The sequence below is a fragment of the Vidua macroura genome, chromosome 10 (genome assembly GCF_024509145.1).
Source record: "Vidua macroura isolate BioBank_ID:100142 chromosome 10, ASM2450914v1, whole genome shotgun sequence".
NCBI classification, from domain to species: Eukaryota; Metazoa; Chordata; class Aves; order Passeriformes; family Viduidae; genus Vidua; species Vidua macroura.
Window position 1 is genome coordinate 10,360,119 of NC_071580.1, and position 21,731 is coordinate 10,381,849.

Consider the following 21,731-nt stretch of genomic DNA (forward strand, 5'->3'; position numbering starts at 1 on the left):
CTGTTTGCCTAGTCTCTGCTTCTGTCAAGCTTTTGCCTTGACAGGACTGTACCTGCAGCAGGAGGGGATCAGAGGATCTTCTCCTTTTTCATCTGGTTCTGAGTGTCCACGCAAGTGTTTGTGCTCCTTCCGTGCAAATGGGAAGGGTTGGCTGATGGCACTGCTGGGTTGAGGGCTGAAAGATGTCCAGTCCAAAGTGGCTGAGCTCCCTGGAAGCAGGGCCTTGAGTTCTGCAACTGCTGTTTGCTCTGTGTGTGAAAAGCAGAAGCACGTCTCCAGCCTTCTGTTTCTCCTCACCATTACATAGTGGTGGGGTTTGGGCCTCTGAGCACCAGCTGGGGTAGAAGGAATGGCTGGCTGGGCAGCAGTCACTGGCTGAACATCCATCCTCTCAAAGGAATGGTACCGGGGTGGGCAGGAATCTCTCAGGACCAAGTTCAGGGGCTGGGACAGGGTCAGCTCCATTTGTAATGCTCTGGAAATGGATGTGTTTGACCTGTTGTAGAGGCTGATGATGGCAGCTGTGCCCTCTCATCTGCAATGCCCTCTTTTGCTTTTCAACCCTGGGTACAAAAGTGACTTGTATTGACTTTATACAGGGAGCATTTCCAAAATTGCTGTGCTCTGCTGTGGCATGCACAGGGAGCAGCAAAGGGGCTGTTACTTTCTTAATCTGCCTGTTTGATGAGGCAGTATCTGGCTGTGCCCTTAGCAACGGGTTTTTTAATGCAGATCAAGTCTCCTGTTTTAATTGACTAAGAAAAAAGAACTTGAAGAGGGTATGAACCCATGACCTTGAGATAAATAGTTTCTTATTGAGTTCCTGAGCCCCTAAGCCACCCCCTCTTGTGAGAGTAGCGTGGTTTAATCAAAGGTCAGAGGCTTTGTTGCCTCTGAACGCCTCAGAAAAAGAGGGTGACGTGAGCAACTTCTCCCCGGTCCTCTGTGACTGCAGTCATTTTTGGCCTGTCAAGTTCCCTTTGAGCTTGCTGTACTTGTCCTCTGTTCCTGGGTGATGGCTCTCTTGACCTTCTGTGGTCTCTCTGAATGCTGATAAAGACCTGGTGATCAGGTCAGCTGTGTTTCTGGGGGTTGGAACTATATATATGGTAGCTATGGGCAAATGGCTTTTACAAGGCTGCTGTGAGCCCCTGTGTGTACCGTGCAGATTCACAGCCCAGATAGGACATAGTCTTTGCTTGCCAGCTCTTCCCACACTGCTCCCACACATGTCTCCTGTTCCTAGGCTGAAGGCCAAGTGTGGGATCTCACACACTGCTGTGTGGTCAGTCTTGACTTGTGCTTGGCCACTGATGTCTACCTACGATGTTGCAGTTGATCACGAAGGTCCCCCCTCATTTTATTCTGTGTTTCCTTCTTGGGTGGTGACCAGGCATATGTCTGTACCTCTTGTGAGAGGAGCAGTATTAGTCTGTCTTTCTGTCTCCTCCTCTGCCTTCTGTTTTCCTGACTGCAGTCGCTAATGCTCCTTGAGCCTGGCTGATGGCTGTCGTGGAGCTGGTCTTGCTTGCACATTGGATGCCAACTTCTTAGATGCTGTGCCAATTCAGTCCTTGAAAGTACTGTCTGGCAAGTCCTGGAGAGATCTTTGCCTCCAAAAGCTTATGCAGTTCCCTTCTGTTTTTCCCTATCACCAAGTAAAAAATAAAAACACTTGGCTCAGTAACAAATGCTGGCTTCAAATGCTGCTGACAAAATTCCTGCTGACAAGCTTAGTATGGTAGGGTAGGAGTAGGTGAAGACAGGTGTGAGGGTTGTGTTATGCTGTTAGGTGCTCCTGTGAATCACACAGCGAGACAGAAGAAGGTTGAAGAGCCCTTTCCTGGTCTCGAGTGGTTTGTACCTTTGGTGTGATGCTGCGATCACACTCTGTAGTGAATGTTTCGAATGAGTAGATCTGAACTCTTCTGGAATACAGCGCTCAGGTGTAGCAGGTTGGAGGATATCATGTGGCAAACTCTTGGAAGAACACAGAAAATTAGTAGCCAAGAAAACTTTGTGTTGAGAAACCATCAGGTACATGGGAAGAAGTGTGATCTCTCCTTGTGTGCCCCAGTGAGTTCCAGTGAGGCTGCTGGGAGATGTACAATTGCTAACTTTGCCACTTTGCAAACCATAAGCCTCCTTCTTTTCACTGAGAAATGGGAATGCAGACAAAGTGAACCAAATCATATAGGTTCAAGGTAATAGTAATTGTTGGTGCTCTAGGCAAATAATAAAGGAAATGCAGTGAAAGTCCAGTGTATTTACTTCTCCAGGTCAAGGTACAATGTAATGGAAGGTCTAAGTCCTTTTTATCATCTAATTTAAATAATAGATAAATAATAAAAGAAGTAATAATACTTGCCCTTACTGTGCTGGAAAGTTTAATGATAAATCACAGTCTCCTTTTACAGACAATTAAGCCCCTTTGGTGGGACAGAATTCTCATGGAAGTCTGTGTGTGCTGGTTCTCTTGCACAAGGTCATGAAGGGGTATCCAAGCTCTGCCACCTTCCCTTTTCTTGTGCCCAAGTCCCAGCTTGCAGGATGGGAACATGTATAGGGCTTGGTGCCAGGCAACTGTGTGCTGTCCCCACCTCTGTCACCTTTTGAGGGAGCAAGTCCTTCCCTGGCATGTAGGGGAAGTGCGTGGAGCTGCGTGTCATCCTGCAGGCAGATCACCAGGTCGCTGTGCTGGGTAGATGGGTGTTTGGCAGCTGTGCTGTGGGACAGCATGTGCATGGTTCTGCTGAGCTGGGGCATTGGGACTGTTTTTCCTTCCCCTTGTTGTGCTGCTGTGAGTGCAGGAGACCCTCTCATTCTCATTTTTTCTGGTTATTAGTGTCAGGCTGGGGTTTGCACACTGCAGGGCTGGTGGTGGTGATGTTCAGATGTCCTTTGGGGAAGGAGAGGGGCAGCAGTTTTGTCTGCAGTGAAGGTCCAGGGCTCTGTGTGATGGTCACAGAAGGTTGTCACCCACAGCAAAGTAAAGGGCAGCACCTTTGCCATCCCTACCCTGGAGTGGGGACTCTCTGGGAGGAGCCCAGTTTCTCCATCACATGGAGGAAAAGCATAAAGCAGAGCCTCAAGTGCTGCCCCTACTATTTGTTTCTTTTTTTATTCCTTTGCCATAAGGGCCAAATTCAGTCGGGAGTCTGGCTTCCAGCTGAAGTCAGGGTAATTTAGGAAGTGAACCAACCCTTTACTAACCAACTAACCTTTTAATGTATCTTCTGCATGTCTCAGTCCCTACCTGTGATGGAAGTAATGGTACTCTCTTGTTCAGAAGGCAGATGCATCCACAGGTATCTCTGGCCCTTGTACTTTTCAGATGTAATAAGAGCAGGTATTACGGCTTCTCAGAATTGCTCCAGAAATTTTATCTATATTTGGAATAAATGGGTCCTTTCTCAAATTGGAGCTTTCTGAGGGAAATGTCAACTTGCAACTCATTTCTTGTAAGGAAAAAAAAAAAGCACCTTGTTTTTTTTCCTATTATTCTGTTTGTGATGGTAAAAATATTTGTTGAAAACAGAAATGTTTTTATGAGGTGCAGTCAGTGGTGAGGCTTCTCCACTTGCTGCTGGGTGATTGCCACATGTCCATGTTTACCAGGGTCTCTCTGCCCCATCCAAGCTTTTTCCTTTTTTTCTTGAAGGAATAAGCTTCTTTGGCCTCTCCCAGCTTCTCTCCAGCTTCTTTGGCCTCTCCCAGTGCTTCTGCTGTTTGGAAAGGGGGGCAGCAACACTGAGAAAGTTTTGATTTTTTTTTTGTTGTTTTTTTTAATACATGCTCATCCCACCTGGAGGTATTTAAGTCTGAAGTGGGGACAGGCCAGTCCTGGACTTAAATATCTTTGCTATTAAGGTATAAAGGCAAAAGAAATTGTTAATGCTTGGAGGGGCAAACATTTCTAAACCAGAGAGATTTACTGATCCTGGTCGATTGTGCTTTTTTAAACATCTCCATGGATTATAATGTTTTCAAAAATACCGAGTCTGACCGCGTGGGCACGGGAGTGTGGAATCCAGTTGTCTGCCAGCTATTTGTTGCTATTTTCAAATTATCTGACCAAAAATGTGAGCTTTGGACAGGAAGACTGTCTGGTCATGAAGGGTCCAAGTTTTAAAAGTTTCTTTTAAATGGCTTGAAGGACCACGATAAGAGAGCCTACCATGCTGTCAAGGGTTTCATTGTGGTGGCACCTGAGCAAGCCTGGGAGAAGGTGTTCTCTGCCTTCACATTTTGGCCATGTAAAACTAAAATGGTAAAAGGAACATTATGCTTTGTTATAAAATGTTACAATAAACCCCTTAGATTGGGCACAGCAAACATGTGCCACCTCTGCCCTAGGAGATTTCAGCTTAAAAGTGGGCTGCAGGAGACGCTGGGCTGGGCTCCTGCCTTGGGGCACAGCACTGCTCTGCTCCCTGTGCTCCTGGGCACTGTCAGTGTGTTTTTCTTGACCGAGCACCTTAAACACAAGAGGTATATTAGGGCACTGTTCTGCTGGTGCTGCCTGGGGAAGATGGCCATTTCTTGGGGAGTGAGGGAATGGCATCTTTTATGTTTTGGGTTGAAAAACTTTTTCCATTGTTTGAAACCCAGGGTCCGTGGTGCTCTGATACTGCATGATCAATCGTCCTTCTTTGATTAAGAAGCTGGGGTGCATTCGAGTGAGAAAGTGAAAGTCCCCCCTCTTGCTCAGCATGTCTCTGACCAGGCTTAGTGAAATGCAGACAGCAAACAGTGGGTGGAAAAGAAAAATGAAAATAAAACTCACTGAGGCTGTTTTGAAAATCTTCCAGAAGACTGAGGGAATGTGAGCAGTGTGAGGTCAGTAATCTGTGCTTGAAAATAAGGGATCCAATCCTGGTGTCAGTTACAGACATGTAAATCACAGGCAGTGCTGCTGTCAGAGACAGGAGCTGCTGAAAGGCTGCTCCAGCATGGGACCTGCAGGTTTTTTGGCACAAACATGCTGATTCCTCTCGTTCCTTAGCCACTCTTTTCTTCTAGCTGTCCTTGGGCATTTAAAATAACGGTACTGCAGCAAGGCTGGTCCTGCTTTTGGGTTGGTTCCTGACCATCGTGACCCAGTGGCTGCAGCTCAGGGTGGCTCCTGGCTGCTGGAATGCCGTAGGTAGGGCTTTCTCACAGCTTCCTTAGTTGCTGTTTAGAGCTCTTCTGCTCTGAATGATCTTTTCATTTCCTATAATACAGCAATCTCTGGGGCAGCTGGATGTCATCCCTTCTGTGCTGAAGTGTTCTCTTTTCCCCCTGTTCTCCTAACTTATTTTCCCCCTCTTGTTTTAGTCACGTTTAATGAACACTGGGACAAACCTGAAAATCAAGTGGGACAGCAAAGACAAAAATATGTATCCTGGTCCCAAAGCCTGCTGTGCACTACTGGAGGACCCTGGGGCAATGCTTTTAGCACCTGGCTCTGCACCCTGCAGCACATAGGGGCTTCCAGGGAGTTTGCTCTCTTATGGGAGCTCTTTTTCCCCACCCAAGCTGACGTTCTGGGCTGTGGTCAGGATCAGCTTTCCTCCAGGACAAGGGCTGGACCAGGAGCTCGGAAGTGATAAGCCCCATTATAGCTAATTTTGACACATGGGGTTGTAGTGGGATTGGAAGCAGCTCTGTCCCAAGTGCTATCTAGGAGGTGTGTGTGCTTCCTTGCAGACTGAAACCATTCACAGAGTCACTGCTTTTCACCAGCACAGGATCTGACACCCCAAAAGGCAGCAGCCAGGCTGTTTGTGTTGTTGACTCCCTGAGCAGGTACCGTGCTGGCAGCTGAGCGGGGGAAACGTGTCCCCAGCTTTTGTTGTCTTGTGTGATCCTTTTATTAGATAACTTCAGCAGTGTACTGTTGAATCAAGCAGTTTAATTTTAATCCATGAAACCTGAGAAGCACAGATGCTAACAGAGAAAACTGTTAGGGCCAGACCCTGCATGTGTCACTGTCCCAGCATAGAAAGATGAGTACCTGTCTGTGTTTGGCTGTGTTCAGGTGTAAAGCTACCAATGCATGTAAGCTGAATTTTAAGTCAGAGTTGGACTCCAAATTGAGATTTGTGTGAAAGGAATCTGATTTTTTCCAATGTGTGAGAGTGTGGAGATCTCAGACAGCTCCCTCAATGCTTGCAGTGGCCAGAGTGCCTGAGGGTCAGGGCTCTGGCAATGGAGGGAGATAATGTGAGATTTCTGAGTTTGGGAACTTTGGCCAGCAAATAACACATATATTGGCACACAATAGGAAAGACTTAAAAAGACGTATGTCAGAACAGGGCAGGCTTTTAAGTGGTTTTCATTTAAAGTGAAAAGGTCAGATTGAATGAGGTTGGCATCTGGGGAACTGTTCGTGCACCTGCCAATCAAAGGGGGGGACCCATGTCAGTTCGTGCTGATGGGTGACTGGCTGAGAGCTTGTCTGTGTTTTAAAATTGGTGACTGGAACAGTTAAAATGACAATTTTCCTTGTGGCTGTCACGTTGAACCATCTGCTTCATGAAAGAATGGAACAAAGGATCCCAGCATGAGAGTGCTTTATCCCACTTCCACTGGTGTTTGCACTTGGGCTTCAACAAGTACAGCTATGGTGATTTAAAATATAATAATAGTAATAGACTCTAAATATTGGTAGCACTTTCAAGTGTAAAGGAGATTAAAAGTGAATGCAGCTTTTGAGTAGTCAGAAAAACAGATGCCATTCAAACCAGACTGTTCTGGGAGAAGTGTAATTAGCTGAAATCATTTTCACAGGTAGATTTTTTATTTAAAGGGACTGTGGTGTCTGGTTACTTCCATTTCTACAAGGCCACTGTGGAGTTATGTTAGGGATGCCTGTTTGTCTGAGAGTGCTGACTTCTGCTCTTTGAAACTTGCAGAGGTTTTTCCACTGTCCATACCTGAAAAATCTGAACAATCTAAGAAAACTTAAGCCATAACATAGAACTGATGCTTAAATTCAGGCATTCTAAAACTACTGGTTTTAGATTTAAATCTGCAAACAGAAAAAGTTGCTTTCTGTACTTGTGTGTGAAGTTCATATTCATTTTTTTCTTGAGAAACATTGATTCTTACTGTCAGTAATACAGCATCACTATTGTCAGCCAGTGAGTGAATGAACTGCTTCTGATAATTTTGTCTTTAATGGAGTAGTGTGATAGACTGGCTCTGGTGGGTGTTGCTGTGACCAATCAGGCTGTCCCTGTCCTGCTCATCTGTGGATGTGCTGTCAGAATGGAGTGCCTGAGTGCCATCCTGGGCCTCCATGGGGTGCTGGGCCCCACTTGCTGCTGAGAGGGTGGTTTCACAGCAAGTTTTCAGCTGGGTGCCTCAAGGAGGCTATGTGGTGTCCTGCTCACCTTGCTGCAGGAACCCAGTCAGAGGTGATAGGGACAGCTGATGTGGGAAGCAAAGTTAGGAAGATGCAGTTCAACTGGCCAAATCCTATCAGTGATCTTGTAAACGTTTTGTGAGTTAAACCTGGTGAGAGACAATCCTGAACCAAGATTTTTGTAAACCCAGGTTGGGTCCCAAGAAGTATTGTCTTACCTGGAGCTCCTGGAGGGGCTGTTGTGAGTTGAACTGAAATAGTGTTGGAATTAGAGGGGAGTGTTGTTGCCTTCTGCCTTTGCAGATACGACTGAAGGGCATTTTGCCAGGAGCCTGTGGGAAGGACCTAAATTGTATGTGACTCTACATCATTTTAAATGAAAAGTAAACATATGCAACCATAATATTTGCTTGTTCTTGTCTCCTCGTTGATGAATGGAGAGAAATTGCTCTTTGGCTGAGTTCATCAGCAATAAACCTCTGCAGTTACTCATCTTCATCCCTGCAGTGAGAGGGAGAGACCATTGGAATTTCCAGTTGGTTTTGTCCTCATAACACCTTAGGGGAGCTCTGATGGTCCTGGGGACTTTCAGACCTGCCTATCCCTGTGTTGAAACAGGGCTGGGTGCTAGAGCAGGGACCATGGGACTGAGCTGGGTCAGAATGAAGCCCAGTGTGCTCTTGTCCACTGTGCCAACACCACATGTGCCTCTGCTAGGGAGAGGCAAAAGCCCTGTCGCTCTCCTGGCTGTTGTAGCCTCAGGCATTGCATGGGGGATAAGGGGTGCTGGAAGGGCAGGGAGCCATTTCATTGTGTGGCAGGGAAGAGGGGCTTGGACCATGAGCCACCAACACATTTTGCTCCTTGTTTGTTGTAGATTTGTGGGCTCACATGCACCATCATGAACAGCACAGGTACAACAAACAAGTCTGAACTGAGCTTTTCCATAGTGACAGCAGCAAATAGCAGAAGCTTTCTCTGCTGAGCTTTGTCAAGCTTTTGCTTGTCATGGGCAGAGGCAGGGCTTTAGAGTGACCAGGATGTGGCTGGGACGGGATGCTGGCCAGGGGCTGATGGGGACAGGAAGGAGTGTGTGCTGCAGATGCTGCTGGTCTCTGTAGGGTGCACCCTGACATGTATCTGGGCACGTGCAGAATGGTGGGCACGTGGCCTGGTTGTCCCCTCTGCTCTAACTTAATCATCTGCAGAAGAGGAAAACACAGCATTGAGCAGGTCACATCAAGAGAAGGTGGTGTCTGCTTCTCAGCTTCAGGAAAGGGTGAGATAGTCCCCACTGGGAATTGTACAGAGCTCCAGAGAGAAAAGGCTGTGCTGAGGGGGAGGGCTGGTGTTGTAGCTCTGCTCACAGTAATGGTAACCCTGTGTGCTTCAAAATGCCTTAAATGGCACCTTCTAGCTCCCTCACTCTGCCCAAGGCCAGAGATGGGTGATGGTTCACCCTGTACTCTTATGCCTCATTTGGCATCTCCTTATCCCTTTCCTTTCGCAATGGCATTCATAGCAGTGACGTGAGGAGCTGTGAGTTGTTGGCCAGACTCTGGCAGCTGACATTTCTGGTCATTGCTGGTTACTGACCCAGTTCAGGGTAGTGGGTCTTGCTTTTGAAGATGCTGAAAGTAGTCCAGAAGTATGGACACTTCTTCTTGAGAAAGCTGGGAAAGAAAATGCTACATTTGCCAGAAATTGTGTGGGTTACACTGCTGGCTTTGGAGACAAGCTGTTGGGAAGCCCGTCTAGTGTGCATCACTCAAGTCTCTCTCTTTTCAGGGCTGGGAAAGAAACCTGAAGTCGTGAGTCTGGTGGAGCCCTGCGTGTTTCCAAACGCCGTGCTCTGAGTTCATCCCACCAGTAAGGCTGTGCAGCGTGAGAACTGGTATGTAAGCACAATTCACAGGCACAAGGGACAAGAAGGATGTCAGGCTTTTCTGACAGTGGCACCTTGTTCCTGGCTCTCAAAGTTTGGAGGGAGAGTGGGATCACTGGAAAATACAAGACAAACTGATGGTTCCCTGGTGGTGCTTACACCCAGAAACTTTGGTGGGGAAGGGCTCAGCAGTGAGAGCTGTGAGTGTCCAGAAGTCATCCCAGGCTAAGGTGCTGAGGCTTTAGACATGCTCTGTGGAGAGATGTGTGGTGTCATAGCACGCACAGAGAGGCAACGTGGGGGTAATGACAAATGCACACACCAGAAATGCATACACACACAGACACAGGCTGTACAAGTGTAGGCACATGGAAACAAAGATGGCAATGCATATATAGTATATACTATACAGTGGCATATGAGAGCTTGGGGGTGTATATACCAAATGTCTGTATATACTATATATGGCGATTAAAGAATGCATATGCATTCATGTTCTCTTTTTTCTTTCTGTCTCTTCTGTCTTTCTGTGGAGCTGTTGCAAAACTACCAGATTCAACCTCCTGGGGAGCCTTTCTGGCCAAGGTTTTACAAGCCAGCACCTGCTTTGCCTGCCTGACTTCTTTCTATATTTATTCCTCTGCACCCGGTTTTTGCCTTTGCCTGTGGAACTGTCACAAACATTTGTGCTGGCTTTTGACTGCACAGGACTTCAGCTTGCAAGTCCTAAATCTGCCTTTGTGCATGGTGGAGGAGCAGGTGTTTTTGTGCATGGTTGTGCATCTGTATGTCTGAGCATCCCTGGTCTTTGCTGTCTGCATTACGTGGCCTGTGTCCCTGTGATTCTGCAGCAGTCCCTCTGTTCTCTGCCCCTTCAAGATGTTTTTATGAATCAAATATTCTCAGTCATCCTGCTTATGTAATTTGTAGTTTTTCATTTAAATTAGCCACCCCTGACCCAGTGGCTGCTTTATAACAATCTGTTCTGCTGTGCAGGATGATTAAGTCGGATTTTATTCCCAGGCCCCCAAGGTTTCACTTCCCAAGCTTACTACTGTGGCAAGGAGGAGGATTTGTGTTGCCGTGTAGCAAGGAGCTCCTGGTTAGGCTATGGTTGGACATGGATGTGTCCATCCCTCTGGTTTCTCCCCTCTGTGTTGTTTGGGGTGGAAGGTGTTCTGAAGCAGAGTTGCTGAACACAGGTGTTTAGGTGCCTCTGTTTAAAGTGAGCACAGTAGCAAGGGAAAAGGTATAAAGCCATTTCAGCTAGGAAAAGGAGGTGAAATCTAGTGCTGTCTTGGGAAAAGTCAAGCTGGGGGAGTAGCCATATTGTGGGTCTCCCATCAGCAAGTGCAGCCCGGAAGAGCTGTGCACTTGTTCCCAATTCTATGGGTATAGCTTGCACACACTGAAGAGCAGCACTGGGCTGCCTGCCAGGAGCTGGGGAATGGCTTGTCCTCATCTGCTCAGGCCCCTGTGCTCCCACCCATTCTTAACAACTCTCTTCACAGCTGAAATGGGAGTCCCTCTAAGGTCACAAAAGTGTTAGTCCCAGGTTTCAACCCCAAGAGCCATAAAATGTACCCTGCCTGACACCTCTTCAAAGGCAAAGGCAGTGTGAGCAACACTCACTCCCCTGGGTTTTGTGTCCCTGTCCCCACCATTTGTGCCACTGCAGCCTACATTCCTCTCCCATTCTGTAAGCCCTCTGCCTCTTGTGCTGACACAGCTAATATTTCTCTGCTGGCAGGGCAGGCAAGGTGGTGGCATTTAACTCTTCAGGAGAACTTTGAGCTGTTCATCTTTGGTGGAACACCAGAGCTGTAAGGGCTGGTGTGTGCCTGTGATGGGGTTTTTGCTCTTCCAGATGCTCCCCATCGCTTTTCTGCTGAAAAACTTGAATCAGAGTTGGTAAAACCTGCACAAACCTGACACTTTTTTACATTAGTTTTGAGAGTATCTCCCATTTCTGACCATGGAGTGATCTCCGGGTGACCCTGCTGCTGGCTGGGGCACACAGCTTCTGTGGGAGGTTTTAGTGGGCTTTTGGAAAAATAATTAATCAGCTACCCATGGAGAGCTAGTCCCAGCCTGCAATGCACTGAGGTTGTCCTGGTGTAACACTTAGTGCCACTTGGACTGTTGCCTCTTTAAAGCTGCCTTTATGACCATCAGTGTAATGAATGTGTGCTGGTGCTGCCTGGCAAGGTTGATTTTTTTTTTTTTTTTTTTTTTATACAGTGGTAGTGATGGACCAGTGAATTAAATGTGGATGTATTCTAAAAGGCAGAGAACATTTTTACCTTTTAAAACAACAGTTTAAATGTTTTCTGTCACCTGTGGGTGCTAAACTCTTGCTGCCACAGGTCCAGACCACTGTTCAGTTCTTGGAGGTAATTGCAGAGCCTCTGTCACTGCAGGATTTCGTCTCCTCCTGAAGCCTGTGCCTCAGTACCAGTGAAAGCCAGATGTACTGTAATGTTGCTTTTTTACAGTTTGTTTTGGCCATACATGGGCAGAGTCAGCTCTGGAATTCCTTCCCTATAAATTCAATAGCATCTTGTGGGTGGTGCCGGGGAATCACTCTGGTCTGGTTGGATCGCCTTGCCTCGGCAGCCTGTTTGCCTTGAAAATGTCCTGCTATGCACATTCCTGAGAGGCTGCCTGCCCCTGGAGCCATGGCTGCAGCTTCCAGGAGGCTGCTGTCCCATGCTGGCAGGCAGAGTCAGCTCCTGCTGTCTGCAGGTCAGCCTTTGCTGCTGAGGACTGGTGCTTGTGGCCCTGCTGGCATGGGGATGTTGCTCCAGTGTGCATGCAGGCTCTGCAGGGATAGTTATGCCCTCTAAGGAAACTGCCTCTTCAACTTGATTTGCGTGTTTGAGCATTGACACTCAAGTTCCTTTTCCAGGGGTGGGGAGGCTGGGTGCTCCCCAATTCCCACCTGATGTGGGGATACAGTGCTGTGTGTCCCAGCAGGGATTGATGGGTGCTGCCATCCTGGGGCTCCTTGTACATGCAGGGATCTTGTCTTGTCCTTCCATTTGTGCCTTTCTGCAGTGCTGTCTTTTGTTGGTATGTTTTTTTTTCCGTAATGCAAGTTCAAATACGTGCTCTTTATAAAGCACTAGCTTGATGAACCAGGTCAGGGGAGATTTCCCTATGCCAGGTGAGCAGCCAGTGTGAGATGTGGTGTGACTGATGGTTGAGCCTGCCTTTTCTGGGCCAAGCTGATGTTGCTATAACCACAGCCTGAATTGGCCTATTTGCCTTCAGAGAATACTCTAAAAAGTAGTTCTAGGAGGTTTTCTGCTGGTGAGTTGAGGGATGAAAAAAAGGTTTGTTGCAGGGGTTGAGCAGCAACAACTCCTGGAGTTGCTCCCATTGAATCTTTCTGTGCATCCCTAGTAGGGGACAGAGATGCCGTGTCACCCATCATGTCAGGAGCCTCCGAAGCACAGTTCAAGGTGATTTTGTGTGCCCCCATGTCCAGGCTCTGTGTAGGTCAGCAAAGGCAATGTGCTCAGCTCATGCTTCAGAGGGGCAAGTCATTCCTGTGCCAAAGCCAGGGAGAGAAGGGTGATTTTTTTTTTTTTTTTTTTTTTTACATCCTTTGGAGTTTTGATCTCCATATTTGGAAATGTTTACCCATTGCTCTGATCTATTGCAAGGGAGGGGAGGTGACTCAGGGTCTGGTGGAAGCAGGATTTGAATTCCTGTAGTAAGGTTTTTTTTTTTTTATCCCCCCCCTTTCTTGTTTTGGAAGCTTGTTGTGGTCAGTTTTCAGTTCTCTCTTGCTCCTGGACCTTGTTCCAAATTTGATGTGCTCGAGAGGGAAGCACGTTAGTAAGGGAGCTTGCCTGAATGCTGGTAAGTGCATCATTGCTCTTATAGCAAGCAACTTGTTTTTTTTTTTTTGTTGTTGTTTTGTTTAGTCAGATGGATTGCATCAAAGTGTGTGCATTGCTGGTGGAGGCAGGCATGTGGATCAACAGCAATGGACCCACTGAAACCTTCTGTAGCAGGGAGAGTTGGCTTGCTGGATTGGTCTCAAAGGCAAAATGTTTCTTCAGGAGTAGGTATAAAGATAATTTAAGCCGGCTCCCATTCAGTCATGCTTTTCCTTTTAGTTTCACTTCTTAGTGCAGCAAGGCAGCAGAGCACTGTAGAGTAAAGGAGGATATATTCATGTGGTCAGCAAGGAAAATGCAGCTTATGTATGATTTTCGTCTCTTAAGCAAGAGTGTGTGTTAAAAAGCTGTAGAACACATGGGTATATTTCTCTCAGTTGTTAATATTTAACTCTGTTCTCTTAGTTGAAGTTTAGCTACTGTAACTGGATAAACTTTGAGTGTCTGTTTTTTTCCTGTTGTTCTGTATTTTTCCTTAGTGTTAAGTTTTTAATCTGTCTGATACTGTAGCTGGCTGCTTCTTTTTTTTCTTTTTTTTTCCTTCCCCTCCCCCCCCTCCTGCTCTTTCCTTTCTATTTCCTGAAAGGAAGCTGCAGTTCATCCAGACAGTCAGGGGTGTGGGGGGAACCTGGAAGATGCTCCGCTTCCTGTTTTATTCATGGCAGCTAAAACCATGCTGGGGAATCTGGAGCAGAGATCCACCATCCTGCATTCCTCTTGTCATTTGGAGCATGTAACATGTACAGAGTGCTTTTAGCTCTGCTCTGGGGGTCATGGGGCAGCCAGTCCTGCACCTCAAAAGGGAAGCACTGCACTTCATCCTTTTATTTTAGAAGGGGCATTGGTGAAAACCCTTTTATAGTTCCTAATGCTGGTTAGTAATCCTTGTATCTTCTCAGCTAACTGGTATTTTTAGGCTTCTTCAGACCTCTTGCTTCATACTCTCCATCTTAAATTTAAGACCTTTGTTGGAAAGGTAAACCTCTTGTCGATTTTCATTTGCCCTTTTAAATACGGCTTAACACTCCTTGGTTTTTCCAGAGATGTAGATTTGCAGCAGGTCCTTGAGGTATAAAACTGTCTGGATTGTCTTGAACAGGGAAATATAGTTAGCATGAGGATGGATGTGTGATAGAAAACACTTTGCCACAAAAAGTGATGAAGGATTGCTGGAGCCTTTTCTGTGGCTGAGACATGCTGGGGGTTTGTAGAGTTCAGCTGCATTTATTCTTTGTTGTTTCAAAAGGCTGATTGGATTACTGCAGCTTTTGGGGTCAGGGCCTAGCTGGGCTGAGCTTGGTGCAAAGGAAAGAACTGCTGTCCTAAAGAGTGCCCAGCCTGAATGGGCAGGGGAGAGGCGATGGCTTAGGAAACAGGGCCCTGGGGACATGTATGGAGCTGTCACAGCACCTGAAGCCTCAGCCCAAGGACTCCCCCAGCAGACACTCATCCTCTGTCGTGCATGGTAGTGCCCAGCTGTGGAATTGTGGCAGTGGGACCATGGTCTGTGTTGCTCCTTGTGTGTTGTGCTTTGCCTCTGCATGTGCACACATGCCCCTGTGCAGTGGCCATGCTTCTGGTGGCACGTGGATGTGGCACATCCAGGCTTCGCCAGCTGCCTGTGGCTGAGCTTGGAGTTTTGGGAACAGCACAGTGGGACTGGAAATGATGATGTTCTGTTCCCCTCTTCCCTTTCCTGCTCACCAGGACGTGCTGTTTGTTGGAAGACAAGGATGAGCAATGCCTGGGTGCTGTAACCCAGTGCTCCGGGCAGGGCTTGTCTGGCACGTCTGGGAAAGTGCTTTGTGACTCTTAATGTTCACGTGCTGATCCTTCTCTGTGCAACATCTCCCCCCTGCGAGAACGTGACTTGGGAACTGGACAGACTGTGCAGGATGAGCTCCCCATGTGCTACCTGTGCCCCCCTTTCCTGGTGGCTGCTGGCAGAGCTGGGGGAGCTCTGGAGGACGAGGCGATGCCCATGGCTGGGACTGCAGGCTGCCAGGGCTCTCCATCTGGTGTTTCTCCAGGACCTGAGCAGATTCAGTGACCACTGATACTATCCAGGATGCACAAAGGATTTTCTCCTGCTCCAGGAACAGAGCCATTACGGGCTGACCTGTAAACTAATACAACTGTCTAAAGATTTTTTTTTCCCTCCTCTAGCCTGGCACCTAGTAAATCAGCCTCCAGCCTGAGAAGCCTTCCATGGCACTGGCCCTCAAGAGCGTTCAGGGAGCTCCAAGCCTGCCTTTCTTAAGCTTCTCTCAGTCTCTTTTAATGATGTGTTAAACGCAAAGGACTTGTTCAGTTCCCCTGTAGGGAGGTTTGGGTTCCCAGCCCATCCTTCATCCTGGCTGTTGCCCTGATCAGTCCAGGGTTGGCACTGCATAGTTGGCAAAGGGGTTACACCAGCACTGTGATTTGAGTGCTTGGAGAGAGCTCAGTATGCACTGAGTGAGGGCTGGGTGTATGTGCCCCACGGCCGGTAAGAGAAGCTGCCCCAGATAGCATGGGACTGGCACATGTGAGCATGGAAGGGGTGAAAGTTGCAAACCTCTGCACATCTTTGCGTTTCTTTAGGCAAAGGTTTTGGATCCCTTAAGTACTAAATTGTGCCTGAATGCTGAGGAAAGTAATGTTATTGTGGTGTACAGGCACAGAAGTTAGGGCACTGTGTAGCAGATTAGGGAAAAGTGCAAATCTCTGTATTTCATGTGATGGTTTGTGCTCAGCTCCTGCAGACAGGTGGGTGCTTTGTGGCCTCGGGCAGAGTGATGCTGTTAAACCCATCTCTCTTACTCCAATAAAGTCATACTTTTCTGAGCACAAAATATTTCTGCATCAGTTGTTTAAAGGTAAACCAAGAGGCACTGAGTATTTCATAAAGTTGATCTGTGTTGCTAGTGTGTGACATGATCTCAACTCATATCATTACATTAGAAATTTCCAGATGGTACCTCACCTAATTGTACAGCTGCTCTTTCCTGGGATCTGAGTGGAGTTCAGGCTTTTAAGAAATGTCTGTTGTTATTAGCTTTATCATACGCGTTCTCCTGTACCAGCTGGTCACACAGCAGGAGGTCTCACTCACAGCTTAATTTTTCAGTCAGCTTTGGGGGGGACTTTGCTCCTGTGAGTTAGGTATTTGCATTTGGGATGAGATCTCCAAGTGAGAACAACTTGTTTGCTTCCAGTGAGTGTGTTGGTTCAAGGACTAACGTGCCCAGGAGGAGGAAAGGAGTTGTTCCTGTTGCTTTACTGATGTCCTCAAATAGTTAACTGTGCCTACTGCTTGTCCTGGTGGGGGAGGACAATATTTTAAAGAAATATCAGATTTCAGAAGCCTGGGTGCCTGTGGTAGAGAGGAAAAGAATGCTTGTGCTGTGCTGTCTCACACCCCTACAGCAAAAATATCAGAGGGACAAGTTCTGGTGAAGCTGCCTGTTTTTGGCAGCCACTTCCCTCCTACATCCTTGTTCTTCAAGTAAATCCCTCTTCAACTCCATTTGCTGTTCCCCTTTCTTCCCTGAAAAGTCATTAACATCCCTTGAAATTAAGAAAAGGACAGGAGGAGGGAATAAATGGATGGTAAGAAGTAGAAAACAATCAATTAAATAGTACATAGCATGTAATTTTGCTTGGAAACTTACCATGAAATTGAGGAGCACTTTAACAACTAGTAATTTAAATTGCATTTGAATACTGCTAATGAGTTGTTTACATAGGAATTTTGGTCATTTCACAGCAGGTTGTTGTCTTTAGTACCCCTTCCTTCAGTTAGAAAAAAAAAAAGATGAAAAATTTATTGATGAGGAAGACGCTGTAGTCAACTGTCCAACTATTGCTAGTAAAAGGTGGTACTATGGAAATACTGCAAGGCCCTGTTAGATTCAGAGCCATTTACATCCTTAACATCAGCACTTCCAGTGTTAAATACATGGGAATTTGATACTTTTTATTTAAAAAAGCTTGTTATTTATAAAAGGTAGGAAAATAATATTATCCCTATTTCATCCACCAGCATGATAGAGTTGAGAAGGCTGAAGAAGTTCCTCCAGACTCCTGGGGTTGGGGTTTGCAGCTATGGGACTGACTCTCAGGAGTCAGTCTCTTGGCTCAGTCCTTATCACCTCAGACAAATCAAAACAATGCTTTGGGATCTGATCCTGACTTGCTCCACCTTAAGAAGAACAACAGAGAGGTGCTGATTGGCTTTGCCTGTGGGGTATTTGTATTTAAGTTATTAGTCTTGTTTTTCCAGTGTTTAATGCTCTCATCCACCACTATTTTACTTCTAAAATGCCAACTATTTTCAGCAAAAGGCAATATCAGCCTAATCATGTTGCTACTTCGCTGCTGGTTGTGCTGGGAACAGACTCCATAGGAAGGAAAACGCAAGTTACTTGTCGCCTGTTGCTGAATGAACATCCCATTTTCAGAGCAGGGTTTTTGCAAATCCGTGGGTATGCTTAGCATATGGAAGGGGGTTCCAGTATCAAAACAAATCTGGCCTCCTGTTTCTGAATGTGTAGGTTGTTTCTTAGAAGATGGAACCTTTAAAATCTGTCCCTGCAAACATGGCTGTTAAATCCTGCTATTTCTAGAGGTGTGAGGCAGCTGTCTGCACTGAGATAAGCTATAAAAAGGCAGTATTTTCCAAACCCAGCTTTTTTAGCTATACCTGCCAGACAGTTTGGCCAGCAGGAGTTCACCAGGAGTGTCACCACTGCTGCCCTTTTATGCACAGGGTGCTGAGTGGTCTAAAAACTTCTGGGCAAGTTTCCAGGGTCGGCATTAAGCACCAGCTCTTCCACCCCTATTGGGTGAAATGCTGCTATGTGCATTCTGTGTGAAGGAAGGGGTGCTTGTTGGCTCGGTGATTTTACATGGTCTCCTGTTATTTTCTAGGTGATTGTTTGACTGTTGTTCTTAAGTTTCATTGTCTCTTGCTTGTTGCTGATTTGGTGACCATGTCTAATCACAGGGGATTTGAATGGCCCCGCTGTCATTTACTTGGAGGCATTCCTGTTTGCTGTGTAGTCTTGAGGGTAGCTGGTGAGTTCAGATGAAGCCAGTAACAAAAATTGTAATTTTTCCCGTGGATCTGGATGAGGTTTCTCACGGCACACTGCTGTTATCACATGGGCTTCCTGACACATGCGGTTCCTGCAGTGCTTTGTTAGTTATCAGCTAATTCTCCTCCAAGATGCGTGAGGGTCAGAAAGCTGCATCAGATAACCTTGCAGAGGCTGTTAGGGCTGTAGGGATAGAGAAGGATGTGGCTTTTGAGCATGTTCCCAGTGAAGTATTTCTGAAGGCTGGGAGGGCACTGGGGATGGGTGTGCTGCAGTGACTGGAGCAATGTCCTCATGTAGATGAGGAGCTGGTGTGTGCAGGGAGACGGAGTGAGATCCATGTGGTGGAGGAGTGCAGGGAGCCAGAGAGCAGAAACCCCAGACAGCCTAGGTTCTCATGATGCTAAAAGCTGGTTCTTTATCTCGACTCAGTGAGCTGTCTAGCGACTACTTTTGCCCTCTTATTTTAATTGAATGAGCATTTTATCACCTTGATTCCTGAGAAGTGCTCCACCTGTTATGCAAATCCCTCATCCTCAACCATGTGGTTGCCAGCCCAGTTCCATGCATGGGCTCTGAAATGGGTGGAGGGTTTTGTTTTCCCTGTTTTGATGTTTTTATTCACTGAAGCCTGGGCTACCTCTTAGTCACTTCTGGGCACCCTGTGTGTTGTGGGTAATCTTTTGTTTGTAATTTCTATTTCCTTACCCTGGTTTTCCATTTCAACAGTCTACTTGTTTCTTTTCCAGCTTCCTTCCAAAGGCAGACACGCATTCAGCTGGTGGAATTGGATGTAGATTTGATAATTTTTCCCTGAGCAAACAGCCAGGTGTGTCTGCTTGTCCAAAAACCTACTGAAGACTGAATAGAAGTGAGATGTGGGGTTTGAAATAATCCCAGCGAGTTACTTCTGGCTGTGGTCTCTCCCCGTGGTGCTCCCACAAGCTCCTTTACATCTCAGGGTTTGAGCTGAGGTTGAATTGGGCTGGTAAAGGCTCTTTGTTTCCCGACCCTCCCTCTCTCAACTTTTTTTGAAAAATGCAGATAAATTCAAGTGATAACCTTGCAACAGAGATAAGGAAGAAAAAGTCCTACAGGTAGATTAGTTTGCAGTGGAGGGAAGGCAAACACCAAGGGAACCCACCCTGAGCTACCCTGAAATGCTGAGGTGGCTTATTTATCACTTACTAGCCCAGTAAATGCGTCCTGTGCTTTACAAGTGGGGGAGATGACAATCCTTGTCCTAAAGATTCTGCAAAGCAAGGCAGACAAATGTGCACTTGAGGTCTGTGGAAGGGTTAGCACAGGTAATTGCTGGAGATCAAACTCCAGATAAATGAGATTCCTGGAAGAGAGAAGGGCTTTTGCTGTGGGAGTTGTGAGTGAAGGATTTTTCAAGTGCTGGAGGAGTGAGTGGAGAGAGGAAGGTAAATGGGTATGGAGGGAGGTGAGAAGACCTGAAAGGAAAGAATGTTGAAGGGGAGGGAAGAAAGTGAGAAAAGGAGTAGGAGGAAAAAAAGAGCAGCAAGTCTGCTGTGGGAGGGGATGGTGTAGATGAGAGTCAAGATGACCTTAATGTCTCTTCGTTGTGTGTTAAAAGCTATGCCATAACTCAGCTACTGCAATTAGTCATCTCCCAGGGTTTGAAGTACCAGTTTTTTCTCTGAATGGAGTGTACTGGTCCTGGCTGGAGTTCAGTGCTGGAAGATTTCTTGGTCAGACTTGAATGCCCCGTGTGGTGCGGTGCTGGGTGGTTGCATCCTGTCTGTGTCCCACTGCCAAACATTAATAGGCAAGTGCATAAGCAGCTTGTCTTCTGCTTTATACCCTCAAAGTTAGTTAGTCCCCTAGAGACTCAGACAGCAAATCAGAGACTGGGGTGTGTGTGCATATGTAGAAATCTACCTCCAGCTTGTTTATCTTTTTCTGGGGCTTGTGTCTGATCCCCATCTATTTTTTTTGTGTCTCCTTTTACTGTTGATCCTGTTCAGATCTTCCTTCTGACTCCTCATTTCTTCCACAAAGTAGTCTCCCATCCTTCTAGTTCTTTCCTAATTGCCCATTAGTTAGACACAATTCTTTTGTAGCCAGTATAAGGCATGGGAACATGTAGGATATCTCTGGAGCTCAGTCCATCTACTGTCACGGCATGCTGTTCCAGCAGGAGAGAAACCTGAGTTCAGAACATCTGAAATTGCCCATTATCTCTGCTCATTTCTTGCAGTCCATAATTTGGGAGTGGGGAAGTGAGGGAAAGAGGAGGTGAGTCGCTCTAAACATGACTCATCCCACAATGGATCGATACAAAATGTTCCATTACATTTTCATTGTCAAAAATGACTTCCCTCTCCTACCCCACTTCTGTGAGGTGCTGCAGAGGCTGCTTCACTTGGCTTAGTGATGGTGGCATGGCCAGCCCAGCCAAAGGTGTCTGAGTTTTGGTTCAGACTTTATTTTCTGGGTGGGCTGAGGTTGAGCGTGGTGGAGGTGACCTGATTTCAGAGGGGAAAGATTCCTGCTCTCAGGAGATTTCGTGTTGCTCGAGGCGTGGAGCAGACCTGTTTGACGAGAGAAGTAACTCCCAGCCTTCCCCTTGGGGAGGGAGGCCAACAGATGTGTGAGCTGTAAGGCAATATTAAAGGACATAATAGAAAGTATCGTGGGCTATCTGCCAGGAACTCCTCTGGGCCGGTGCCACAGATGGCTCCCTTGGGTTCAAGAGGCGTTTCACTGGTTTCTCCTTGCTGAAGTTTCCTACTGTGTGCAGTGATGGGGTGGAGATGGAGCTGCTGGGTGTTCTCTTGCCTCCAGGTGTGTTTAGGGCACTGATTTTACAGTCTCTTTACTGACCAGGAAGGGTGAAAGCTCGCCCAAAGCTGCATAGATGTTACCTGGTGTATATAAACATTTATGTGTAGGTACGTATATGGTAAGACAAAGAATTGATCCAAGTTTTGTGATTCCATTTGTCCTGTGCTTCTGCCTGGTGTCTTCATGAGCAGCTTGATGGGCAGCCCTACTGTAGCAGTTGGCAATGATCCTGCTTGTGCCCAGGAGGATCTCTGCCACTCTTGCCTGGCATGGGTTGGGAAGTATCACTGGGCTGACCTCAGTGGCCTCTTCAAAAGGCTACAAAGTATTTGCAGTTATTTCACATCTTCCGCCTGCCACAATCAAGGCCTTGATCTGTGGGTAAACTTGGAACAGCACTTTAATAAACAAACCCCACTGCTCACAGGTAGGGTTTCGTTGGGGGAGTTTCAGCCTGTGAGGGAGCAGGCTGATTGTGAGCGTGTGCTCCTGATAGCGTTATCTGCTGCTACAGATGGCACCAATGGCATCTTCTGCTTCATCCTCTGCTGGGAGAAGGTCCTGACAGGAGCTGGGCTCTGTGGGGCTCTGCATTGTGATGTGCTGTGATGGCAGGGGCAGGATCCAGGACATTCAGCAGTCCCTGGTGAGATGTGTAGGTTGCTGCTGCTCTGTTTGGGAGCTGCTGTCACTGCAGC

At 46.9% G+C, this 21,731-nt stretch overlaps 1 protein-coding gene across 5 annotated transcripts in view; it reads left to right on the forward strand.

Moving 5' to 3' along the window:
- Positions 1 to 21,731, forward strand: part of LPP (LIM domain containing preferred translocation partner in lipoma) — a 322,361-nt gene that overhangs the window by 14,389 nt on the left and 286,241 nt on the right. For 3 of the 5 annotated variants that reach the window (XM_053985937.1, XM_053985943.1, XM_053985941.1), the window contains exons 1-2: positions 8,599 to 8,630; positions 9,140 to 9,245. The gene's annotated coding sequence lies outside the window, so the exon portion shown is untranslated. Of the gene's footprint in view, positions 1 to 8,598; positions 8,631 to 9,139; positions 9,246 to 21,731 lie in introns of those variants that run through there. The other 2 variants (XM_053985940.1, XM_053985939.1) reach the window with 1 other exon arrangement.